The following is a 20,881-nucleotide window of genomic DNA, read 5'->3' as shown; positions in this document are numbered from 1 at the left end:
TCTCTCCCTTACTCCCTTTTCTTCCTTTCATTCATTGACAAGAATAAGAACAGATACCATGTTTAAATTATCTTTTCATTTTGCTAAGCATTTTATCTTGCTAACCAAGATAAAAAGATAATTAAAAATAGTACCTACCCTTATGGAGCCAAAAAATTGGAAAAGGGATAGGACATACACAAATAAACTATAATTCTTTAACGGCTATAATGCAGAAAAAACTATGATAAGCATTACAAGGATCAATAAAGTACTATTCAAGGACCAAAAGGAAGGACCTTTGACTCTTCCAGGTATAGTTAACGATGTGCGTAAAGGCAATGAGTATGTGTACATTTTTATGAGTTAGGTCACAGCACCACAGAGGTATTGGGAAATAGAATCATAAAAGGCTGGAGAGGTACGGTGGTAGTGGGTCTTGTTTGTCTTAAAAGTATAAATTTTATAATTAAGATATATCATATATGTGATTTGCTACCTTCTATCTATATTTTATCTCTTGCCCTAGGATGGCGTTGAACCATATGACTCTAGTCACAGGTATGCCTAAGAATATGAATTTGTTGGCAACCTGTTTGTTTTCAATATGACATAACTATAGAAGTATTTATATTTTTTGAAAATTATGCTAATAATTAAATATATTCAATTATATACTAAAAAGTATATAAAAAGTAAGATTAATTCAAGTAAACATAATATGTACAAAGAAGTATGATAAAGGATCTTCATTAATAGAAATTGTAAATTTAAAATTTTCACACAAAAGGACAAGAAAAGTATGAGAATTGAAATTAAATAATATTTAAAATAATATAATAAAATATAATATAATAACATAATTTAAAATAATATTTAAAAAATATATCATGTATGGCTATGACTACAAGTGATAGTATGAAATTCAGGGCCCATAATTTTTAATAATGAAAAAGGTCCACCATTTTAATCTTCTCAAATATAATTAATATTATCTTTTAAAATGGCTGGTTGCTATTCACTAAACCACTAAAAGTAATTTTTTACAGCAATACTTTTATGTAGTTTTATATTTAGGTGAGTTAATTTAATAGATTAACTTGTACAGCTGGTAGATTCTATACCTTCTTGAGCAGTAGCAAGAGAAGATTTTTCAACAAACAGGCTTATAAAGATTAATGTTAAAGGCTGAATATTAAATATTGCAAGCCTATGACACTAATCTACTTGAACAATAAAAGTGAGGCACAGTAAATGAGATCTCAGAAATACTGAATATGTTTCTTCATTATAAAAAAAAGGTTAAAAAAACTTTTTAATTAAACCATCCAATTTAATGTTTTTTATATGGCACTTTAGTTTTGAAGGTAAAGTGATCTAGAGACAGCTGACAAAGAAATTATAACTGCAATTCCTTGGTGAAAATGTTAATGACAGCAAAATATTGTTTAATTAGATGATTGCAGCATCTGGATTAACACTCTTTAAGAGCCATGTTCCTATGCTTGTCTGCTTCTTCACACTTTACAGACATTTTGTCATCTCTAGGTCATTAGGAAAGAATTTTTAATGATTTTTCTAGAAGCAAGCAGTTCAAGTTACATCTAATTAGATGACAATAATAAGCCCAACACATGCAGTAGCTAAATATATACATAATTAACCAGTGAGGGCTTGTACATCACAGGGTAAAAAAGTGGAAAATGCTAAACAGGAGAAAAAGGTTGGAGCAGGGGAAAGTTATGCTGAATTCATTAGATGATCATATAAAAATTTCACAGACCTTTACAAAAAGTTTAGAAGGGATCATTTATAAGAAGCTATATTGGAAATAATTTTATTATTTTTTTTAAAAGGCAAGACAATGAGTTTTAAGTATTTTTAACATTACTCAAGTGACATGAGAAAAAAAGACATATTTTCGGAACTCATTCAACCAAAATTAAGGAAATCAGAAATTATAAAGTGAAACTAGGTTTTAATCAAATGCTAGGCATCATGAAACTCTAGTAAATAAGAATTTTCATTATGGTCAAAATACAATTTGAGAGGCTTTTCTTCTTTTTCCATAAATAATATTTAGCTTTTTGAAGACCCATCTTTGTGGGTCTTCATGTCTTATAAAGAAATCTATTATATACTTAATGCATTCAAATACATGATGCTTATTGTAGAGCTAAAATAAAGAACATATTGGTAAGATGGAAAAGCAAAATTAATCTCATGTATATAAAATTAGAAACATTAGGTAACTGGGTTCAAAATGAGTATCAGATTTTTGTATGCTGTTTTCTTTTAATCTGCAGTAGTAAAACACTCAATTCATGAGCTGTGGGAACAATGTAAAGAGATCAAACTGAGCTCACAAAATACTAGTAAAGAAGAAACCTGTGAAAGATTCAAAATCATAGAGAATGTTAAGAACCAAAGGTTGAAGCCATTGGTTTCATTTCTTTAGCCTAGACAATAATTTCAAAATCCTAAAAGTTCTAAAGAAAAACTGGAAAATAAACTTAAATAAACTTAAACTTAAAGATAATCAACTGATAAACATGTTATTAAGTGCCTACTATATGCCAAGAATTTTGCTCATAGAATTGGAGAAAAATTAGCCTACTATTACAGTGAATAAATATTAATTCAATTGAATAAGTATTTATTAATGTTTAACAGACTGTGTAAGGTAAAGAGGAAATATAAGATACATTTCTCTGTCTTTAAGAAGGATGATACTTACTGGGACAATAATCTAACCTGAGAATGTCCTAGCTTCTGTCTTTGCCTTAGGACTTTTTTTCAGCTCTATGCTGTCCATTCCTAGAGCCAGAGCAGGGCAACCCTTGTTCAGGCTTCCATCCTTGTCCCTAAGGGCTTCTTCATTTGGCCACCTAGAATTTCTTCCTCCCTTCTCACTACTACAGCCTTCTGATTCCCTCTATCTAGTGCTGCTTGCTGTGAGGCAAGGCCTTCCCAGACACAACATCACAATTTGCCATGAACAATTTAATCATCTGCCTCTCTAAACAGACATGGTGCAGTGTACAGAATGCCAAGCCTGGAGTCAGGAAGACTCCTCTTCCTGAGCTAAAATCTGGCCTTAGACACTTAATAGCTATGTGATCTAGATGAGTCATTTAACCCCATTTGTCTTGGTTTTCTCATCTGTAAAATGAACCAGAGAAAGGAATGGAAAAACTACTCCAGTATCTTTGCCAAGAAAACCCCAAACTGGGGTACAAAGAGTCAGACATGACTGACAATGACTGAATAACAACAAAATTCCTTAATGGTTAGTATAATTCAGCCTCTTATGCTCTCCCTATCCAGCGATTTACTCTTTTGCCCTCACATACAAAGCCATGTTCCTGCTCTGCCTACTTCTTTGTTCCCATCTTCCCAAATCAATACCCCACTGTAGTTCGGCCTACTGCTTCCACTGTGCTCTCTGGAACACAAGCTGACTAATTAAAATTTTCCTTTGATCTTAAACCTTTTCATTTTTCATCCCTTCCATCTTCTGATATTCACTGAGACCTGGGCTCCCTGATCTTGCTGTCCAGGACTAGTTGCTTTTTCACTCATACCCTGACTTGGCTGATCAGAGTAAAGGAGTCAGAATACTCCTTGCTTCCCCACTGCCTCTCCAAAGTCTTCCTCTACAACTATTAATCTGCAACCTCTCCTCCTCTGAGGTTCATCCAATCTAAACTGTCACCCAATCAAGATTCTGGTAGCTGTTATCTATTAACCTCTAGGATACTCTCAATGAGTTCAGTGCTAGGCTCAGTCTTCCTCTTTATTCTAACATTTATTCATACTAGGAGACTTCAACATATATTAGCTCCCTCAAATAATCTAACTTCAAAGTTCTGCAATCTATATTCCCAACACATATGCAATCTATATTTCCATTGCATTTCTGCAACAACATAGGAGATGATCATAACTCTGATCTTATCATTACTCATAAAGGTTCTATTTCTACATCCATGAACTCTGAAATTTGTTTATTTAATCATAGTGTTTTGTCATTCCATCATTCCCTATGCTCTATGATACCAAACAATATTCTTTATCCTCATTGTGACCTCCATTCCCTTTACTCTTCAGTTCTTTCCTAGGCTATCACTACTACACTAGGTATCCTCTCATACCTACCTTACCTTGACCCCTTGGTAATGTTGTTTAGTCATGTTATGTCTAACTATTCATGACACCTTTTGTGTGTTTTTGGGTAAAGATACTGAAGTGGCTTGCCATTTCCTTCTCTAGCTTATATTACATAAGAGAAAAGTGAGGCAAAATAAGGTTAAGTGACTTGCCCAGGGTCACACAGCTAGTAAGTATCTGAGGTCAGATTTGAACCTAGGTCCTCTTGACTCTAGGGGCAGCACTCTATCCACTGAACCACCAAACTGCTCCCATGGTAACCAACTCAACTCTACATTGTCCTTTAGTCTTGAATCCCTTGCCCCCTTGTCCTATCTTTTATCATTCCTGACCAAATGCCTATTCTGGGAAGAAGGGTTAGAGAGACCAAGATGGAAGAGAAGATGGAAGCATAGCTCAACCCATTCCTACCACTAAATAACAACCTGATTAATATGCAACTTCCCCTATCCACCTTTCTTTGATAAGCAGGAAGAAACTGAAAATGAGTTTGATATGAAGATGAAAAATTTCAATTTTGGTGGTCACTTCAAAAAAATTGGGGAAGGTTTAAATAAATTTACCTTTCTTTTTATTTATAAATAAATAAATGAAAATAAAATGCCACTTCTCCCTAGCACCTTCCCCAAAAGGCCTTAACTTATTCCTAAATTAGAGGAAAATCCTAGTCTTCTTCTAGGGCCCCCACTCCTCCTTCCCTGGAGCAAAGAAAGCAACCTCAACTTGGTCTCTAAAGTACTAGAGAGTTATAATAGCTCAAGACCTCAGCACCAAGAATGAGTAAACAACATAAATAAATAAAAGACTTTTAGGATACCAAGAATTTCTACATTACAAACCTGGAGGACAATAACTCAAAAACACCTATAATCAAAGCTTCAAAGGAAAAAAATACCCACAAGATCAATTAGAACTCCTGACAAGACATGATATAAGAGTTTAAAGAATTAAAAAATGACATAAAATATGGAAGAGAGACTTGGAGAAAGAATTAATAGCTTAAAACAAATGAGCTACAAGACCTTAACCTGGTAATAGATTCCTTAAAAAATCAGAATGGTTCAAATAGAAATTAATAACTTCAGAAGACAAGAAATATTAAAAACAAAGATTGAAAAAATAAAAGAAAATATAAAGCATCTCATACATAAAAACAATTGACTTAGAAAACAGATCAAGGAGAGATACCTTAATAATCAGTGGACTACCTAAAATCCATGAATGAAAAAAGATCCTATATATAGTATTTCAAGAAATTATTAAACTGTCCAAATATATTGGAATAACAGGGCAATGGGAAAATAGAAGGAATATACCAACCACCTTCTCAAAAAACAAAGCAAAACACCAAATTAAAACTTTGTCAGTGCCAAAAAATTCAGATTAAAAAAAAATAGAAGAAGAAAAAAGCACTATTAAACTGTCAGAAAAAAATGCAGATACTGAATCATAGTCAGGATCTCACAAAATTGAGTAGCTATAACCATGAGTGGAGATTATGGAATGTGATACTCTAAAAGGCAAAAGATACCAGTTTATATCAAAAACAATTTACCTAGAAGAATGTAAGTACAATATTACAAAGGAGAAAATGGACCTTTGATGAGAGGAGTTTTAAACATTCCTGATGAAAAAAACTGAGGTACGAAAAATACTCTAAATCACTATTATTAGATAAATACAAATCAAAACAACTCTGAGGTACCACATCACACCTATCAGATTGGCTAACATGACAAAACAGGAAAATTATAAATGCTGGAGAAGATGTGGGAAAATTGGAACATTGATGCACTAATGTTGGTGGAGTTGTGAACTGATCCATCCATTTTGGAGAGCAATTTGGAACTATGTCCAAAGGGCATAAAATGTGTATACCCTTTGACTCAGGAATATCATTTCTAGGTCTGTATCCCAAAGCAATAATACAAATGGGTAAAGGACCCACATGTAAAAAAATAGTTGTAGCAGCCCTTTTTGTGGTGGCCAAGAATTGGAAATTGAGGGAATGCCCATCAATTGGGGAATGGCTGAACAAGCTGTAGTATATGAATGTAATATAATACTACTGTGCTATAAAAAATGATGAGCAGGCTGACTTCAGAAAAACCTGGAAAGATTTGAATGAACTGATGCTGAGTGAAGTGACCAGAACCAGGAAAACAGTGTACATAGGTCTTCTTAGCAATACAAGGATCCAAGACAACTCAAAGGTCTAATGATGGAAAATGCTGTTCACATCCAGAAAAAGAATGGTGGAGTCTGAATGCAGACTGAAGGTTATTATTTGTTCTCTTTTTCTTTTTTTGCTCATTTCTTCTTTCTTGTGGTTTCTCTCATTGGTTCTAATTCTTCTTGTGACTAATGTGAAAAAAGGGTGATTATGAATGTATATGTAGATCCTATATAAAATTGCATGCCATCATAGGATGGGGGGAAAGGAGAGAAGGGGAGAATATTTGGTACTCAAAATCTTACAGAAGTCAATGTTGAAAAGAAAAATTAATAAATAAAGTTAAAAAAGAAAAAGAAAAAACCTGAGCTACACAGGAATTCTGAAATACAGTATGGAAGTCAAGAAAAAAGTGAAAAGACAAATATAAGTGAACAATCAATAGTGACTTGATAAAGATTAATTGTTTATATTTTAATGGAAAGGAGGATGATAAAAAGGTTTTTTCAAATGACATAAGGTAAAAAAGATATGTGATCATCTTATAGTCAAATAAAAAAGAAGACCTGGAAGTGGTTTTGCTAGGTTTTGATGATGCCAAAAGAAAAAAAAAATGGTGGTGAGGAAATACTGGGGGGGAATTGGTAGAAGGCTATGGAAAATTATTATCTCATATAATCAGGATGTATAAGTAGAGGGATATACAAACATGGAAGGAGTAGGTAAGAGGGAAGTTGGTTTCACTGAACTTCACTTTCATCAAATCTTGTTAAAAGAGGGAAGAATACCCACGCAAATATACATATAGAATTTGGCATAATAATACATTCACCTCAACAGGGATATAGGAAGAGGGGAAAGGGTAGGGTATAAGGAGGAGGGGAGATTCAAGGAGGGATGAGTAATAAGCATAAAAAACCAAACCATCAACTTGAAGGGGAGATTGTGAAAATGGGGCTAAGAAAGAAAGGAAGAAAAGAAAGAAGAATGAAAGAGAAAGCATGTATAAATAAAGAGAAGGTGGGGAGTAAAAGAAACAAAAAGTATAAGAGAATAGCATAGAGGGAAATATACAATTAACAATCATAATTGTAAATGTGAATGGGAGGCACTCACCCATAAAATGCAAGATGACAGAATAGACAGAAAGCAAAATCTAACATATACACGGTTTACAAGAAAATCTCTTAAAACAAAGACTAATGAAAAGCTAAAATGTTAGAGCAATTGTGATTTCAGCAAGGGGAAATCAAAAATAGACAAAAAAGAAAAAGAGGGAAACTATATTTTGCTGAAAGGTACCACTGATAACAAATTAATTTCAGTACTCGGAATGATATGACATCAAAATATAGAAAGGAAAATCTAAATCAATTAAAAGAAGAAATAGTAAAACTATAATATGGGGGACCACAATGTACCATTTTCAGTTTTAGATAAGTCTAATAAAAAATCCACAACAGAAGAAATAAGAAATTAAGGATCTGAATAGAAATTTAGAAAAGTTGGATGTGATAGACCTTTGGTGATTACTGAATGGGAATTAAAAAATAAAAGAACATATTCCTTAGCTGTGCATAGATAGTATCATTACAAAAACTGACCATCTATTAGGGAATAAAAACCTTACAAACAAATGGAGAAAAGCAGAAATATTAGGTATACTCTCTACTGACCACAATGAAATAAAAAAATATGCTAAATAAAGAGCTATTAAACAACATTAAAAGAATCATAGAAATTTCAATAACATCAATGAAACAACATACTAAAATCTTTGGGATGCAGCCAAACTAATTGTTAGGGGAAAATTTATATTTCTAAAATCTTTTCTTAAAAAAACCCAATCAACCAAAATTGGGCATGCAATTAACAAAACACCCTAGAAAACCAACTAATTAAAGAAAATGGAAATTCTAAAAATCAAGGAAGAGATTAACAAAACTGAAAGAAAGAAAATCACTGAATTAAAAAATAAAAGTAAGAATTAATTTCTTGGGGAAAATTAGACAATTTGTGAAGAAGAAAGAGAAAAAGCAAATAAACATAAAAAATCAAAAAGGATAATTGACAGCAAAAGGAGAAAACATGAAATGAAATGAATATTTACAACATGTAAAACACCAAGATTAAGGGAATAAGAAACAGACAATTTAAACAATTCAGTCTCAGAAAAACATATTGAATAAACCATAGGTGAACTCCCCAAGGGGGGAAAACCCATAATGCGAAGGGATAGATTAAAAAAATTTATCAAATATTCAAAAACCAATTAATTCAACATTATATAAACTATTTTAAAAAACAGTGAAAAAGTGGATCTTATAAATTTTTTTCCATAGGATTACATAATATGGTGTTGATAAGTAAACCAGGGAAAGTCAAAACAGAAAAAGAAAACTATAGACCAGTAACTAATGAGTAAAGATGCAAAATTTTAAAATAAAATGTTAGGAGGATACAATGAAACTTCACAAAAACTATACACTAAAAGTTGATTAGATTCATAGCAGGAATGTGAGTTGGTTTAACATTCAGAAAAGTATAATCTTAGCTATATTAGTAACAAAAACAACAGAAATCATAAAATTAATAAAGAGACATAGAAAAAGCTTTCTGACACAATACAACAACCAGTTAAAAAGACTAGACTAAAAAAGACTAGAAAATATAGGAATAATTGAACTTTTCTTTAACATATTAAAGATCATGTATCAGAAACTAAGAGCTAGTCATTATATCTAATATAAACTAGAATCCTTTTCCCCTCAAATTAGGAATGAAACAAGGATATCCACTGCCAGCACTTCTACTTGACATAATACTTGAAATACCTGGCTAAAGCAATAAAACAAGAAAAAAGATATTGAAAATAAGAACAGGTAAAAAAGAAATAAAGTTTTCACCTTGTGTAAATGATATGATAGTGTATTTAAAGAACCCTCCAGATCAACTAAAATTAATTGAAATAATAACTTCAGCAAAATTACAGGATATGTAATAAATTCATACAAACCAACATTTCTTTATAACAGCAATAAAACTCAGGAGGAAACAGTATAAGAAAGAGAAATTCCTTTTAAGATAAATGTGCAATATATAAAATACTTGGAAGTCTAAATAAATTTTTTTTTTTTTTACAGATATAATGACATATCTAAATAATTGCAGAAATGTCATCTGCTCATGGCTAGGCCAAGTAACTAAAAATCATACATAAAAACCTAACTAATTTATTTATTCAGTGCCATATCAATCAAACTACCAAAAGATTACTGAATAGAACAAGAGAAAAAAATAACAAAATTCATAAGGAAGACCAAAAGGTCAAGAAATCTCAAAGAAATTTTTTAAAAAATGAGAATGAAGGAGGCTTAGCAGTACCATATCTCAAACAATACTACAAAGCAGTAATTCTCAAAACAATTTTACACTGGTTAAAAAATATTAAGATCAATCAGTGGAAAAGATTAAGTATGCAAAATATAGAAGCAAATACAAAGCCTAAGTAATAACTTTTTGATATAACCTGCTGGATAGCAGTAAGGAAAGAAATTAGGTTTAGACAAACATCTCATACTTTATACCAAGATAATCTTTGTAGATATATAAGCTTCATGATGTAGTTATAAGTGATCACATCATAAAAATATTAGAGAAACAAGGATAAAACTGCTCATCAGATCTTCGGATGGGGAAGACTTCATGATCAAAAAAGGTATCTTATCTTCTGTGATCTTCTCTATACCTATAGCCCATAAAATACCTGTAAAAAAAGACTCTCAACAAATTCTAGACCAGCAGAAGCTGCAGAATGACAGAGTGAAAGAGATCTTCAGACAAAGGTAACCTGAAAGGCTGACAGGAAAGGTCTATCCCATGGGATGTTGAGCAGAGCAGAGCCCAGCCCTGGCCATGCTCCACGGGGAGGAACAGGACCGGAACAGGACTCTGGGGCATAATCCCCAGCAGGGAGGGTCTCAGATTGCTCAACCCACAAGCACCAAAGAAAGCTTCAAAGGTCAGTGAGAGGGCTTTCCCAGCTGGGTGAGAGGGGAGCAGGGTTCCTCCCCACCACAGGCCCCAAGTGGCAGCAGCAGGGGGCAGCAGCGCTGCCTTGCAGTGGCCAAGTTGGGCAGCAGCTTCCATTGTGGGAGCGGGTCAGCTTAAAGACCCTGGGCGAATTGAGCAGCTCATCTGAAACTCAGCCCTAAGCATGATACTGGAGTGAGGAGGAGCACAGACTCTCCTCTTGACAAAGGATTCAGAAGTCAAGTAACTGGCTGGTAAAATGTTCAAAAAAGGGGAAAGAAAATAAGACCATAGAAGGTTTCTTTCTTGGTGAATAGGTACTTCCTTCCATCATTTTGGATAAGGTAGAACAATGCATACTGTCAGAAGAAGACAAAGCTTCTGCATCCAGTACCTTCAAAATGAATATGCAATGGGCTTAAGCCATAGAAGAGCTAGAAAAGCAAGTCAACAGCTTGCTAAAGGAGATCCAAAAAAATGCTAAAGAAAATAACACCTTTAAAAATAGACTAACTCAATTGGCAAGAGAGGTTCAAAAAGCCAATGAGGAGAAGAAGGCTTTAAAAAGCAGAATCAGTCAAATGGAAAAGGAGGTTCAAAAGCTCACTGAAGAAAATAGTTCTTTAAAAATGAGAGTGGAGCTGAGGGAAGGTAATGACTATATGATAAACTAAGAAATTACAAAACAAAACCAAAAGAATGAAAAAAAAGGAAGATAATGTGAAATATCTCATTGGAAAAACAACTGACCTGGAAAATAGATCCAGGAGAGATAATTTAAAAATTATGGGGCTACCTGAAAGCCATGATCAAAAAAAGACCCTAGACATCATCTTTCATGAAATTATCAAGGAAAACTGCCCTCACATTCTAGAACCAGAGGGCAAAATATATATATGGAAAGAATCTACCAATCACCCCCTGAAAGAGATCCAAAAAAGAGAAACTCCTAGGAATATTGTGGCCAAATTCCAGAGTTCCCAGGTCAAGGGGAAAATATTGCAAGCAGCTAGAAAGAAACAATTTGAGTATTGTGGAAATACAATCAGGATAAGACAAGATCTAGCAGCTTCTACATTAAGGGATCACAGGGCTTGGAATATGATACTGCAGAAGTCAAAGGAACTAGGATTAAAACCAAGAATCACCTACCCAGCAAAACTGAGTATAATACTTCAGGGGAAAAATGGTCATTCAATGAAACAGAGGACTTTCAAGCATTCTTGATGAAAAGACCAGAGCTGAAAAGAAAATTTCAGTGTCAAACACAAGATCAGGAGAATCACGAAAAGGTAAACAGGAAAGAAAAATCACAAGGGACTTAGTGAAGTTGAACTGTTTACATTACTACATGGAAAGATAATATTTGTAACTCTTGAAACTTTTCTCAGTGTCTGGATAACTGGAGGGATTGCACACACATACACACACACACACACACACACAAACACACACACACACACACACACACACACAGAGCACAGGGTGAGTTGAAAAGGAAGGGACCATATCTAAAATTTCAGAGTTCCCAGATCAAGGAGAAAACATTGCCAGCAGCTAGAAAGAAACAATTTGAGTATTGTGGAAATACAATCAGGGTAATACAGGATCTGGCAGTTTCTACATTAAGGGACTGAAGGGCTTGGAACAGGGTATTCCAGAAGTTAAAGGAACTGGGATTAAAACCAAGAATCACCTACCCAGCAAAACTGAGTATAATACTTCAAAAGAAACAATAGTCATTCAATGAAACAGAGGGCTTTCAAGCCTTCTTGATGAAAAGACCAGAACTGAAGAGAAAATCTGACTTTCAAACATAAGAATCAAGGGAAGCACAAAAAGGTAAATAGAAAAAAGAAATCATAAAGGACTTTCTAAAGCTGAACTGCTTACATTCCTACATGGAAAGACAATATTTCTAACTCTTGAGATATTTCTCAGTATTTGGATAGGTGGAGGGATTATACACACACACACACACACACACACACACACACACACACACACACACACAGCACAGGTTGAGTTGAATCAGAAGGGATGATATCTATAAAAAAAATAAAATTAAGGAGTTAGAGAGGAATATAGTGGGAGGAGAAAGGGAGAAATGGAATGTGGCAAATTATCACTCATAAAAGAGATAAGAAAAATCTTTTTCAATGGAGGAGAAAAGGGAGGAGGTGTGAGGGGAAAAGTGAAGCTTATTCTCTTCACGTATGGCTTAAGGAGGGAATAACATGCTCAATAAATTTGGTATGAAAATCTATCTTACACTACAGGAAAGTAGGGGAGAAGGGCACAAGTGGGATGAGGGGAATGATAGAAGGGAGGGCAAATGGGGGAAGGGAGTAACTAGAAGTAAACACTTTTAGGAAGGGACAAGGTCAAATGAGAGAATAGAATAAAGAGGGGACAGGTTAGGATGCAGGGAAATACAGTCTTACACAATGTGACTATTATGGAAGTGTTTTGCAAAATGACACATATATAGCCTGTACTGAATTACTTGCCTTCTCAGTGGGGATGGGTGGGGAGGGAGAAAGGGAGAGAAGTTGGAATTCAAAGTATTAGAAATGAATGTTGAGAGTTGTTGTTACATATAACTGGGAAATAAGAAATACAGGTAATGGGGTATAGAAAAGAGAGAAGATGGGGATAAGGGAAGGGTAAGGTGTGATAGAAGGGAGGGCACATTGAGAGAAGGATTAATCAGAATGCAAAGTGTTATGTGGTGGGGGGAGAGAAGAGATGGGGAGAAAAATTGGAACTCAAAATTTTGTGGAAATGAATGTCGTTATCTAAAAATTAAAAAAAAAAGTACAGACATGGGCAAAGGCCACCATAATCCTATTGTATATAACAATAAAGAGCAAACAAAACACAAACCTGGGTGGCTTGAATGAAAAAAAATATTTATAGCAGATCTTTTTGTGGTGGCAAAGAACTGGAAAATATGGGGCTCCACATAAATTGGGGAATGGGAATTTGACATGAATTTAAGTAACTGTCTGTAAGAAATAACTCCCACTATCTAGTTCTTTTGTTACTATTCAGACGCTGTTGAAAAGAACTGGAGGAAATTACAATACTCTACTGATTAGTTCCATTAATCTAAGCTGGGCACCTTTAGTAGCAAGGCAAATATTCTATTCCTTCTTCACTGATTTCCCATCCTTCTCACCATACTTGCTATCTCAAGCTTTTTGGATCCTCTTTAAGCCTCCCACAGTACTCCTTTCTTTTGCTCGCAGTTGAGAAATTCAATGTTGTCTTTAATAAAAACAATGAGGCTACTCACTCAAAATTCCCTCTTTTTCTCTCTTCCTCATGAAACTCAAAAATTTTCTCCTCTTATATCTTCATTTCTGTAATGAAGAGGAGTCCTTTTTTTGCCAAGGCAAAAGTCATTACACTGACACTTGTATCAATATGCCATCACCTTTCTATACCCTAACTTGTTCCACTCCTCCCCGATGCATGGATATCCTTTCAGATTCCCATTCTCTGCAGCCTCAGAAAGATGTAAATAAATAAAGATACATATATAAATACATACATACATACACCCCCTTACACTCATACTTATGTCTACATGAAGATATATATGTACATATATGTGTGTGTATATATATGTGTGTATATATATATATATATATATATATATATATATATATATATATATATATATATATATATATATATATAAAATCTGTATCGCTCTAAATTGTATGCTTAGAGTTTGTTTTGCTTAAGACTAATCCCTCCCTCAATCTACTCTACCTTCTATCTTCCTACCCATTCTCACCTATCCCTTCCATTTTCCTGTTGAGGAAAATGTTCCTCATTGAATCCTGGGCCATCTCCAGTCATCCTGATGACTATCAGGCCACTGGACCCAGATGGCTCTGGAGGATAAAATGAGGCTGATGATCTTGCACAGCCCTCCCTCACTCAAATCAAAGTGAACTGCAAGTCATGGCATCATGTCCCTGATGTCATGGTCTTCTTCAAAAATGAAGGACAAACACAACCCGTTGAGTAATAATGTATTTCTGTACTCAGTCATTTGTGTGTGTGTTCTTCCTTTTGTTGACCAGTTTGGATGAGACTGATGTTCAAGTGCTTGTTATTCTCTGTCCCTCCACGGTTTGTAGAGACATCTACTTGCACACCCTGATTGAATGAATTAGTTCTGACTAGACTTCCTTTCCCTACTCCACCCTTCAACTAGTGTATTCCTCTTCCCCTCTCTGTCCCTTTTTAATATTATCAACACATAACGGAATCACTCCTAGGTCTTGTTTAACTGCACTCCCTCTATGACCCCTGATGATGTTAGGGTTTAGAGAAGACACATGTATCATCTCTCCATTTTAAATGTAAGCAGTTTCTCCTTGTTCTTATCCTACATAATTTTTCATTCATATTTACTTTTTTATATTTTCCTTTATTCCTGTGTTTGAACTCCAAAGTTTCTCTGCAGAGCTGGTCTTTTCATCAGGAATTTTGGAAGTCCTCTATTTCATGAAAGGTCCATTATCCCTCTAGTATTATACTTAGTCTTGGTGGATATAAACAGCCTCTGCCTTCTGGAATATAGTATTCTAAGTTCTCTGCTCCTTTACAATGATTGCTGCTAAATCATGTTTAAGCCTGACTTGAAAATCAGTACTTGAGATTTTTCCTTCTGGCCCCTTGAAGTATTTTTTCCTTTGACTTGGAAACTCTAGATTTTCCAAGGCTATGATGTTCCTGGGAGTTTTCATTTTAGGATTTCTTTTCAGAAGTGACTGGTGGATTCTATTTCTACTTTTCCTTTTGGTTCTAAGAGATCAGGGTAGTTTTCTTTTGAGATTTGTTGAAATAGAATATATTGGCTCTTTTTTTGTCATAGCAGTCAAACAGCCTAAAAATCCCTTCCCCCTCCAACCTTCATAGGCTGATCTTTGTCATAATTATATAGCACTCAGTTTGTTTTTTGAATGCTCTTTGTGCCTCTTTGTGCTTATTTCCTTGCTCTGGCTCAGTTTAAATAATTCTTGTCAAGGTTCTCTGAATCCTTCATAAGGATCCTTTTATGCTGAAGTAATATTCCATTAAATTTGTGAATCACAATTTGCTTAGCCTGCTAAAAATACTACAATGACAAGATCATTGACCCATTAGGAGGGTCAATCTATCACCACTGTTTCTTTTTTTTCTTTCTATTTTATTTATTTTTAGTTCTCAACATTTACTTCCACAAGATTTTGAGTTCCAAATTTTCTCCCCATCTCTCCCCTCCACCCACTCCAAGATAGTATTACCCCTTCCCCCTAATCTGCCCTTCCTTCTATCACACCCCTCCCTTCTCTTATCCCCATCCCCTCTGTTTTCTTGGAGGGCAAGATAGATTTCTATATCCCCTGCCTGTATATCTGATTTCCCAGTTGTATGTAAAAACAATTTTTAACATTCATTTTTAAAACTTTGAGTTCCAACTTCTATTTCTCCCTTCCCACCCATCCCCACTGAGAAGGCAAGAAATATATATTATACATGTGTAGTTATGAAAAAGACTTCCATAAAAATCACATGAAAGACTAACTATATTTCCCTCCATCCTATCCTGCCCCCCCATTTATTCTATTCTCTCTTTTGACCTTATCCCTCCTCGAAAGTATTTACTGTTAATTACGTTCTCCTCCCATTTGCCCTCTCTTCTATCATCCCCCCACTCCCTGCTTATTTCCTTCTCTCCTACTTTGCTGTAGTGTAAGATGGATTTTCATAGCAAATTTAGTACGCATGTTATTCCCTCCTTAAGTCAAATGGGATGAGAATAAGGTTCACTTTTCTGCTTTCACCTCCCCTCTCTTCCCTTCCATTGAAAAACCTTTTTCTTGCCTCTTTTATGTGAGAGATAATTTGTCCCATTCTATTTTTACCTTTCTGCTCCAAATATATTCCTCTTTTACCCCTTAATTTTATTTTTCAGATGTCATCCCTTCCTATTCAACTCACCCTGTGCTCTCTGTCTATATGTACATAATCCCTCCAACTACCCTAGTACTGAGAAAAGTCTTAAGAGGTATAAATATTATGTTTCCATGTAGGAATGTAAACAGTTCAACTAATTTAGTAAGTCCTTTATGATCTCTCTTTCCTGTTTATCTTTTCACGCTTCTCTTGATTCTTGTGTTTGAAAATCAAATTTTCTATTCAGCTCTGGTATTTTCATCAAGAATGCTTGAAAGTCCTCTGTTTCATTGAATGACTATTTCCCCCCCGAAGTATTATATTCAATTTTGATAGGTTGGTGATTCTTGGTTTTAATCCTAGTTCCTTTGACTTCTGGAATATCATATTCCAAGCCCTGTGATTCCTTAATGTAGAAGCTGCTAGATCTTGTGTTATCCTGATTCCTAATAATATTGTTATTCCACAATACTCTGTTTCTTTCTGGCTGCTTGCAATATTTTCTCCTTGACCTGAGAGCTCTGAAATTTGGCTACAATATTTCTAGGAGTTTTCCTTTTGGGATTTCTTTCAGGAGGTGATCGGTGGATTTTTTTCAATATTTATTTCACCTTCTGGTTCTAGAATATCAGGGCAGTTTTCCTTGATAATTTCAGGAAAGATGATGTCCAGGTTCTTTTTTTAATCATGGCTTTCAGGTAGTCCCAGAATTTTAAAATTGTCTCTCCTGGATCTATTTTCTAGGTCAGTTATTTTTCCAATGGAATATTTAACATTGTCTGCTATTTTTTCATTCCTTTGGTTTTGTTTTATAATTTCTTGATTTTTCATAAAGTCATTAGTTTCCATCTGCTCCATTCTAATCTTTAAGGAATTATTTTCTTCAGTGAGTTTTTGGACCTCTTTTTCCATTTGGTCAATTCTGCTTTTTAGGGTACTGTTCTCCTCATTGGCTTTTTGGATCTCTTTTGTCATTTGGGTTATTCTATTTTTTTAAAATGTTATTTTCTTCAAAAAATTTTCAAAAAAATGTTATTTTTTTGGGTCTCCTTTAACAAGCAGTTCACTCATTTCTCATAATTTTCCTGCATCACTCATTTTTCTTCCCAATTTTTGTTCTACTTCTCTTACTTGATTTTCAAAATCCTTTTTGAGCTCTTCCATAGCCTGAGACCAATTCATATTTTTCTTGGAGGCTTCGGATGGGGGAGCTTTGACTTTGTTGTCTTCTGTTTGCATGTTTTGGTCTTCTTTGTCACCAAAGTAAGATTCTATAGTCTGATTCTTTTTTTGGTTTTTGCTCATTTTCCCAGACAGTTACTTGACTTTTGAGCTCTTTGTCAAGGTGGATCTCTGCTTCCTGTGGGGGTGGGGGAGTATACTGTTAGCTGCTCAATTCCCCCACAGTCTGTGGGTCTAGAGCTCTAGAAACATTTACTGTCTCTGCCCCTGCTGCTGTTTTGGCTGGTGCAGGTTCCTCCACCCCATCCCCCTCTACTGCCCTGGAGCTGGGGCCAGACCATTCCACTCTCCCACACTTGTCCCACAGGCTTTTTCCACTGACCTTCCAATTTGTCCTTGGCGTTTTGGGGTCCTGAAGTCTGGAAACTGCCACAGATGTGAGATTCAGTCTCCCCAAGGCCTGCTCAGGTCCTGGTGGACCGTGCCCTGCGCAATAGACCCTTCTCAGCAACCTTCCAGGCTATCTTGTGTTGGAGATTTGCTTCACATCATCATACTGTGGGTTCTGCAACTCCAGAATTTGTTTAGGGCCATTTTTTGCAGGTATTTCTCTGGGCTTGGGGGCAGCACTCTAGAAAGTGCGTGTTGTTACTCTGTCATCTTGGTTCTGCCCCCGCCTCTCCCCTTGCCCCCACTATCTCTTCTACCCAATATCCCTTTCAGATGTAATCGTTCTCATTATAGATTCTTCATATCACTCACCTTTTTATGTTTCTCTGGAGTTTTATGTTTGAATGTCAAATTTCCTATTCAACTCTATTCTTTTCATCAGGAATGCCTGGAAGCCCTCTATTTCATTAAGGATCTATTTTTTTCTCTCCTATAGGATTATATCAGTAGTTAATCTTGGTTATAATCTTAGTTTCTATGCCTCCCAGAATATCATATCCAAAGCTCTCTACTTCTTTGGAGTGATAGCTGCTAAATTTTGTATGATCCTAAACATGGATCCATGGCATTTGAATCATTTTCTTCTGGTTCCTTGAAGTATTTTCTACTTGACCTGAGAGGTCTGAAATGTGGTATTCCTGGGAGTTTTCATTTTGAGATCTCTTTCAAGAGGTAATTGGTGAATTCTTTCAGTTTCTATTTTGTCTACTGGGTCTAAGTTATTCAGTAAGTTTTCCACTGTAATTTCTTGAAATATATGTTTGAGCTCTTTTTTCACCATGGCTTTTAATTAGTCCAATAATTCTTAAATTACGTCTCTTTGTTCTATTTTCCAAGTTGGTTGCTTCTGATGAGATATTTAACAATTCTATTTTTTTCATTCTTTTGACTTTGTTTTGTTGTCTCATGGGTTCATTAATTTCAACTTACCAATTGTAATTTTTAAGGAATTATCTTCTTTAGTGAGGTTTCATACCTCTTTTTTTCATCTGCTCTATTCTGCTTTTTAATGAATTAATTTTCTTTGGTGAGATTTTATACCTCTTTTACCATTTGGCAAAAATCTCTTTAAGAATGATTTTGCTCACTAACTTTTTTGTCTCTTTTTACCAAGCTGTGAATTATCTTTTCATAATTTTCTTGCATTGCTCTCATTTCCCCCCCAATTTTCCCTCTATTTCTCTTATTCAATTTTTAAAATTAATTTTTTTATCTCAAAAAAAACAAAACAAAAACTTTTTACCTCCTTTAGGAATTCTTGCAGGACTTGTGCCCAATCTGCATTTTTCTTTGGGGCTTTGCTTGTAAATATTTTTATGTCATTGTCTTTTTCTGAGTCTGCATCTTAAGTTTACTTGTCATCATAGCAGCTTTTTAGAGTCAAATTATTTGTTGCTGTTTGCTGATTTTTCAGAATATTTCTTGACTTTAAACTTTATGTTAGAGTTAGGCTATGCTCATATGGGGTTGGGGTGGATCGCTGTCCCAAGCTTCTGGCTTTTTGTCCTACTAGTTTCAAAATTACTTCTGGAGGCATGTAAGTTTTGGTGCTTCCAAAGTGGTGTGATTTCAGGGAAAGTGTGGTCACTCTTCTCCTGGAGTGAGCTTTGGTCCTTACCCAAGTAGGGTCTCTGCTCTCTTACACATACAATTTCTTTCTTCCCTGATTAATTGCTATCTGGAACTAGAGTCTCTGTCTCTTTGTAGTCCTGTGTCCAGTGCTAGGCAAAAGGGAAACCTAGAATGTCTCCTGGTCTGAGCTTTGGTCCTTATCCAGGTAGGGCCTCTGCTCTCTTGCAAACATAATTCCTCTCTTCCCTGGTGAACTATCTGGAACTAGAGTCCCTGTCTCTTCCAGTCTTGTGTCCAGTGCTAGTAGAATGGAAACCTGGAATCTCTTTCTGACCAAATGTTCAACCCCTTATCACCTATGGGCAGTGAGAGCTACTGTTACTGCTGCTGCTGCTTCCTCTGAGACCTATAGCGGGTTTCATTGACAAGCTGCAATTCTGGCAAGCCCCTACCACAGTGCCACAGGTCTGTCCTCTCTCTTCTATGACCTTTTGTTGGTTTGCCACTTTAGAACTTGATTTGACACACTATTTTAAGGTTGTTTAGAGGCAAATGTTGGGAGAGTTTGGATAGAATACTTTGTTTACTCTAGTATCTTGGCTCTGCCCCACCCTACACCCCCCATTTTAAAAAATTTAGTCCAATAATAAAGTTTTTTTTCTTCAGTTTTCCCAGGTCAATCGGTTTTGTTATTAAATACCTCACATTTTCTTCTAACTTTTTTTTCAGTCTCTTGATATTTCTTGTTGCCTCAAGGGGACACTAATTTAACTGGGTCCATTTTAATTTTCAGGTAGTTTGTTGCTTGGGCAAACTTTTATACCTCTTGCATTAAGCTATTAATTAGCCTCTCCAATTCTTTCTTCCACACCTCTCATTTCTTTTCCACTTTTTCTCTCAAGTGTTTTCATCCCATTTATAATTTTTTTTAATGCTTTTAAAAAATTCTTGCTTCATATCTTCCAGAAATTCTAGCTGAGTTTGTCTCTAAGTGGTATTTTTTTCTCTGAGGCTTTGTTTGTAGGCGATTTGAAGACATTTTTATCTTCTGGGTTTGTGTCTTGAGCTTTCTTGCCACCATAATGACTGATCATGGTGAGATTCCTTTTTTGTTTGATCATTTTTCCAGTCTACTTTTTGACTATGTACTTGTAGTTAGAGCTGGGTTGTGTAGTACTTGTGGAGGGAAGCTAGTCAAGTTGCTCTTTTCTTAGGATATGGGATGTTGTGTTATTCTAGGGTCTAAGGGACAGGCTGGGATCAGCAAGCTTTCAGTTCTCCCAAAGCAGTCTTATTCAGGGCAAAATGTGATTGCTGCATCCCCTAGGTGGAATTCTACTAGTTTTTAACCTGGGTTCAGGTCTG

The 20,881-nt window shown here is 35.2% G+C and overlaps 1 protein-coding gene across 6 annotated transcripts in view; it reads right to left on the bottom strand.

Annotated features, from left to right (window-relative positions):
- NBEA (neurobeachin) overlaps nucleotides 1-20,881 on the bottom strand; it is a 783,989-nt gene that overhangs the window by 104,575 nt on the left and 658,533 nt on the right. The window lies entirely within an intron of this gene.

This window comes from Notamacropus eugenii, chromosome 5, assembly GCF_028372415.1.
Source record: "Notamacropus eugenii isolate mMacEug1 chromosome 5, mMacEug1.pri_v2, whole genome shotgun sequence".
Taxonomy (NCBI): Eukaryota; Metazoa; Chordata; class Mammalia; order Diprotodontia; family Macropodidae; genus Notamacropus; species Notamacropus eugenii.
The sequence above is the reverse complement of the archived record's forward strand: the minus strand, read 5'-3'. Positions and strand labels throughout refer to the sequence as shown.